Source organism: Octopus bimaculoides, chromosome 22 (genome assembly GCF_001194135.2).
Source record: "Octopus bimaculoides isolate UCB-OBI-ISO-001 chromosome 22, ASM119413v2, whole genome shotgun sequence".
Lineage (NCBI taxonomy): Eukaryota > Metazoa > Mollusca > Cephalopoda > Octopoda > Octopodidae > Octopus > Octopus bimaculoides.
Window position 1 is genome coordinate 13,729,469 of NC_069002.1, and position 6,457 is coordinate 13,735,925.

General features: G+C 36.0%; 2 protein-coding genes across 5 annotated transcripts in view; one reads left to right on the plus strand and one right to left on the minus strand.

Moving 5' to 3' along the window:
• LOC106869879 (N-glycosylase/DNA lyase) overlaps positions 1-6,457 on the plus strand; it is a 95,328-nt gene that overhangs the window by 55,645 nt on the left and 33,226 nt on the right. The window lies entirely within an intron of this gene.
• The window catches only part of LOC106874178 (uncharacterized), a 55,530-nt gene that overhangs the window by 32,458 nt on the left and 16,615 nt on the right, over positions 1-6,457 (minus strand). The window contains exon 1 of one of the 2 annotated variants that reach the window (XM_014921833.2): positions 3,498-4,101. The exons of the other annotated variant lie outside the window; for it this stretch is intronic. The gene's annotated coding sequence lies outside the window, so the exon portion shown is untranslated. Of the gene's footprint in view, positions 1-3,497; positions 4,102-6,457 lie in introns of those variants that run through there. 2 annotated transcript variants of the gene reach the window in all.

A 6,457-nucleotide genomic window follows, 5' to 3' on the forward strand; every position in this document is an offset into this window, starting at 1 on the left:
TATATATATATATATATATGACAGGCTTCTTTCAGTTTCTGTCTACCAAATCCACTCACAAGGCTTTGTTTGGCCTGAGGCTACAGTAGAAAATACTTGCCCAAGGTGCCACACAGTGGGACTAAACCCGGGACCACGTGGTTGGTAAGCAAGCTATTTATCACAGCCACTCCTGCGGCTATGCACACAGCCACTCCTGCGCCTATCTATATATATAAAATTAATTTGTGTGTGTGTGCTTCTTTTTCGGATATATGAATCACTGACGTTATATATGGTGGGAGAGGAGGGTCTTTATGTCTATGTTTGTCCCACCCTCTCCGCTTGACAACTGGTGCTGATGTGTTTACGTCCCTGTAACTTAACAGTTCGGCAAAAGAACCGATAGAATTAGAACCAGGCTTAAAATAAGTACTGGGGTACATTCATTTGACTAAAAAAAAAAAAAAACGAAGGCAGTGCCCAAGCATGATTGCAGTTTCTATCAAGGCTTTGGTCAGCCAGGGGCTATCATAGTAGACACTTGCCCAAGTTCCAAGCAGTCAGACTGAACCGAAAACTACAAGCGGCAAATCAGCAGACTCGTTAGTGCGAAGGACAAAATACCCAAACAACAAAGGAGCAATTAAGGAAGATATTGAATAAAACAAGAATTTTTTCCACTTGTAGTGCCATTCTGTAAATCACAAATTATTATTTTTATTAACGTGTTTTTACAGGAAGAAAAGAAAGAAAAAACATTAAAAGTATAAATAGTTCAGATTGTCGAGAGAGAAAAAAAATCCTAACTACCTCACCAAAGAAAAAGAAAAAAAAAAGAGGGGTATGAAGCAGAAGATGGAAGGGCGGTTAGGAATGGGTTGTACACCCCAGAACAATTGGCGAGTTAAGGCGCGCCTCGCGTATATGATTGCAAAAGGTGTTGCCGTGGAGAAAGGCCTAAGACACTCGCTGCAACAGCCATCCCATCACGCGGGGCTCATTTCTATAAACTTTATTGTCATTATGCACAAGTCAAGTATTGTTATTTAATTAGCGACGTTAATATACCATATTTGATGACATAAACCGACGGGCATATAAGACGTACCCCAATTTCAGCTGCACATATTAAAAATTAAAAAAAGAGCTTTTAGTTCATTAAGGCATGTAGTATCTAAAACAACTTCGCATTGGGACCTGGGGTAATATTTTTGAAAAAAGTGTCTTATATGTCATCATTATAAGCTTTGTACATATAAGTAAAGATCGCCAATATGTGACATTGTTTCTCAAGACATTTTTTCGTAACTAGAACTGTAGCTTTTTCAGAACATTTTTTTACTATTGGCTTTATTTCCGTTCAATTGTTCAAGCTAGACATCAACTACATTTCTTCTAACTACGCATGAAGGAATCACTAACATTATGGACCCAACCTCTCTTCCTCCGATTAATTTCTCAAATTATCGTGATAAAGACAGTATAATATTCGTCAGTTTTACAGTGATGTTATATCAGTGGAATTATAAAAGAGCTAGGCCTCTATGTGGTTGCTGGAATTATTAGAAAAAGCAGCAAAATCTCTCTCAAATCACAACGCTACAGTCTTAAACAAGTCTGAACACATTATATAATTGTAGACCTAGATAGACTACATCTGGAAATAAGACTGGAACGTCTTTGATCGTAAGTCTACCCATTTAAAGAAGGCTTGCTGTTAAACAACAATCATCTATTTAGAAATAAGTATATCGTCTCAAGCACCAAAAAAGTGAAACAGCGATCTTGTTCACCCTCATCTCAAGTTGTCCAAGAGCCTCCAATTGAGGCCTAAATTTACAGCTAGATTTAATACATATGGTTGAATTATATTTATTTATCCATAACCCACTCCGTGAAACTTGGATGATTATGAGATTAAGTGTTTTGACTCGAGGCTCGTTATCCGACGAAACACTCATGGGACAAAAGTCTCTCACATCCTCAGCCCTCAACGTGTAAACAAGGATGTAATTCATTTGCTTAAATCTTTTTTCAACAAAACTTCATTTCTTCGAGAAAAATAATAAGGATCTTGTTCAAAACGGGGGCACCAGTTTTCATTTATGTTTTATGTAGTGTTTTTGGTACCGAAAGACTTTCAAACTTCGTATACTTATCTATTTTGTGTTATAGAACAGAAAAAAAAATTTGTATTCGGATTTATTTCATGTAAAAAATTGTCTTATTTCGATAATTTCAACCAGTCACTGACAAGTATTCAGCTGTTTACACTTACTCCTTTGGCACTTTAAGCGGTGTAAAGCGTATTTAATCTCCATTACTTCTGACATTTTGCAGAGGCAACACACGTGTGTTCGTTTTCCCTAACTGACTTGCTCCTTCCCTCAAAAACCATGCCTTGTGCCTATAATAGAAAGGTTTATTAGCTACTGCCAATATGCTTCAGCCATTTTTTGACAAGGAAATAATTTTATCACCACCGCGAATCGTTTGTTTACGTAGTCAGCACTTAATGTATATCGGCTGAAGGACGTCAGTCATTGGTTGAAATTACAGAAATACGACAACTTTAACATGAAATAACTTGCGATGTACGTTTTTTTGTTAAGAAGACTAAGAGAAAAAGATGTTTTATATGACACATTCTACCAGTGTCCCAAGTTTCAAAGTGTTTCGTTAAAAAAATACTGGTGCCCCCGTTTTGAACAAGATCCAATAAGGAAAATAATATCGTGTACTAGAATGGTTTCGAATTTTGACACAAGGCCAGCAATTTTAGTGGAGGAGTAAATAGATTACATCAACCCCAGTGTTCAACTGGTCCTTATATTATCAACCCTAAAAGGAAGAAAAGCAAAATCGATCTCAGAGAAATTTAAACTCAAAATACAATGCAGTAGTAATAATAATAATGATTTCTTTAAAAAGCATTAATATATTACTCTTTCACTTTCTATAATTATACTAAACTGAAGATGAAATAGCGAAGGTAAAGAATACGCACACCACCTGTTGTTGGCGTTTAGGGTTACACCGAAAATGGGTGGTGTGCGTATATTTTACCTCCATCAGATTAAATTATTAATTAATACATTTCACTAATTTTTTTTTTATGATTTATACTTTTTGAAAATTTTAATTAATACATATTCAATGTTTTTGTTTCTTTAATTTCGGAGTATCTATCCTATTTTATATTTTAAACGCAGGTTGTTTTGTACAAAAGACAATGGGTTTGTGGGCCATGAACTCTACACAACAATTACGAGAAACAATTGACTTTTTGGCTGTTTGTCCAATTTCCTAGTGACTAAACCATTTACACACACCTCGAACATATATATATTTCAAAAATTTAACACACACACACGCATTAAAGTGTAAGTTTTCATTAAACGAAAAACATTATAGAAGCCCTAACAAAATATGAAACTGAAAAGATTCAACTACAAGATGATATGGGACTGAAAGGAGGGAGAGATTTTTTTTAAAAACAAAAGAAAATATCTTGCCTTATTGAAATATTTGAGCATGTATGGTGCTACTTTCCATGTTAACAAATACCTCGGTTTGATAACACTGGATTTATCTGTTCAGATAATTTAAATGTTCTCTGCATTTATAAATAGACACGAGGTACAAAGTCCACTAGGCCTTCCAGCTGGTTTTCCATTTCGCTCTCTCTTTCACACACACAAATAATTTATTAAAATAGTCCACGAAAGTTCGAGATTACAGCTCAACGAAAAGAGTGCGCGTGTGTGTTTAAAATGCCTTAGAGTAGAACAAGTGTTTCAATATGCTAAAAGACCTAGAACAACCACAAAACATAAACAAACGCATAAAACTTCGAATCCCATTTTCTTGTGGACATTTTGTAACTGCTTTTCTCTATTTATGCTCCTACACTTTCAGCTAGCGAGGAAAATATTCATGTATTTTATAAGGAGCATAGAAGTATTCTGTCAGTCCCTTTGAATGAGAAGTTGGTTGTGCTAGGTGAGTTTAATGCACGTGTTGGTAGAGACTATGGTGCTTGGAATGTACTTGGGCGTTACGGTATAGGAAAGGTGAACAACAATGAGTTGCTTCTACTACAAATGTGCTCTGAGCTTGGATTAGTTGTTGGGAATACTTTCTTTCATCATAAGTTGAAGCATAAAGTTACCTGGATTCACACAAGATCAAAGCAAGGTCACATGATCGACTTTGTATTGACTCGGAAGGCTGACTTACAAGATCTGCGCAGTCTCAGCGTATTACGAGGTGCTGATTGTGATACTGATTACAAAATGGTTACGACCAAGTTCAAATCCAGGGTCCGCAAGAAGATTCGTAGTGCAGGTGTATGAGTACCAAAGAAAATTGGTGTAGAGCAGCTAAAACAGCCACAAGTTTTGCAGTTATTTCAAGAGAGATGCATCAATGTTCATTTTGAAGGTTCATGGCAATCTTTTCGAGATGGAATATATAAAATGGGACCAGAGGTGTTAGGTTTTAAAAGGAGACAGTACCGATTCCAATAATACGGTGATAAATGAGCTTTTAGCAACAAAGAGGTCTACTCACGAAAAGCTTCTTGACCCAAACTTTAAGAAACAAGTGCAACTAGGAAATTTGTACAAATCTCAGAAAGTAGACTTGCAAAAAGAACTCAGGAGGCTTAAAGACACTTGGTGGAGAAATTTGTCTGAGGAAGTACAGGCAGCCTATGACAGGAAAGACATTAAAAATGTTTATAGTTTATTGCAGTAAGCTTTTGGACCGCAATCTTCATATGTTCCCTTGAAGTCATAATATGGAAATGAAGTTATTAAAGATCCTCCTGGAATAATGAATAGATGGAGAGAACACTTTGCAGATCTTTTCCATAATCCGTCTGTAGTGAACATGGACATCATAAACAACATTCCGCAGAGAGAGATAGTGCAACGATACACCTTCCATTGAAGAAGTAAATCTGGCATTATGTAAACTGAGATCAGGTAAAGCTCCTAGATTGGATGGCATTCCAGTTGAAATTATGAAAGCAGGTGGGGATTGTATTTCATCTGAAATTCATAGTCTGATGACTCGAGTTTGGAATGAATCTTCTGTGCCACAGGAATGGATAAAAGGCATCCTAATCTCTCTATACAAGTATACATTCTAATCTTTCCACTGCATGTGTACATTTCGGACTCACAATTAGTCTTGGAAAAACCAAATAGAGAATAGAGAAGGGAAGTGTTGCATTTGGAAAGCTCGAAAAGCGAGTATGGGCGGTTACAGGTATTTCCCCGCAGACAAAAGAAAATCGGAACTGTAATCAACAGTGAATATTGGATATGTATTATATGTGATCGTGTTCTGTTGTCAAAAGCAGGATACATGAATCATATGAAGTCACGTGAAAATCGAAATGACCAGGGAGATAATAATATTGGACACCAACTGCCTCTTACGACTAGTATTATATATCACAAAACTTGTAAGACAATATATGATCTTAAAAGACATATGCTAGTTCTCAAAAACATTCCTTCAGGATCAGATTCCAAAGGACAAAGATATAGAACAGGGGTGGGGAAATTTTTAGTGCAGCAGGTAAAAAATTTTCAAAGAAAAAGGTCCGCGGGCGGATCAGAAGTTCTAACTCTTATATCTATGTATAATTCGAGATACATTAATAAAGATAAATTTAAGACATTAAATTAACGCGTAACATTTTCATTAACGCCACCACTGAATTTAGGACATTTATATTACTTATGAGGTATTCTATATTTTTCAGCTAGAGTTGGGTTTCAAGGGGGTGGTACAAACCTAGCAATATGTGTTTTAATAGCGAAAACAAAATTTCTATTCAAATGGCAATTACCGGACGATTTTCTGTTCGAATCTAACTGTTTTTAGTCGTAGTGGAAACGCGACCTATTATCGCAAATAGGCATACGAATATTGTTTAAGTTTTATAATTGAAAATTTTACTATATTTTGTACATACAAGTATACCAGCCTGCGGGGGCACGGGGGTTTCCCCACCCCTTATATAGAAGAAACTTGAATAATATCTGCCACTAGTGTTTTATACCCTGTCAGTCAGCAGCTGGTCTTAAAAGTCATCTGAGGGCTCAGCAACAATGATTGTGCTGTGTGAAGGGGGTGTGGTGTGTGTGTTGATGGGACGGTTATTTTCTGTCAAGATGAAGCAATCATCATATGTGTGTGCGTGTGTTTAAAATACCTTAGAGTAGAACAAGTGTTTCAATTTATCGATTTTTTTTTTACTTTGAAAAAATACGGATATATTGAAACACTTACACAATTGTAATAGTCACCATCATCATATACACAGGCATCCTCCTCCAAGCACTTACAGAAATTATAAAGTAATATCATTGATTTCGGGGCACAACGTATAATTCTGCCCTTACGAAAACTGGGTAAGTTTTTACAATTTTAAAGCCTAAAAAAAAAAAAAAAAGAAACC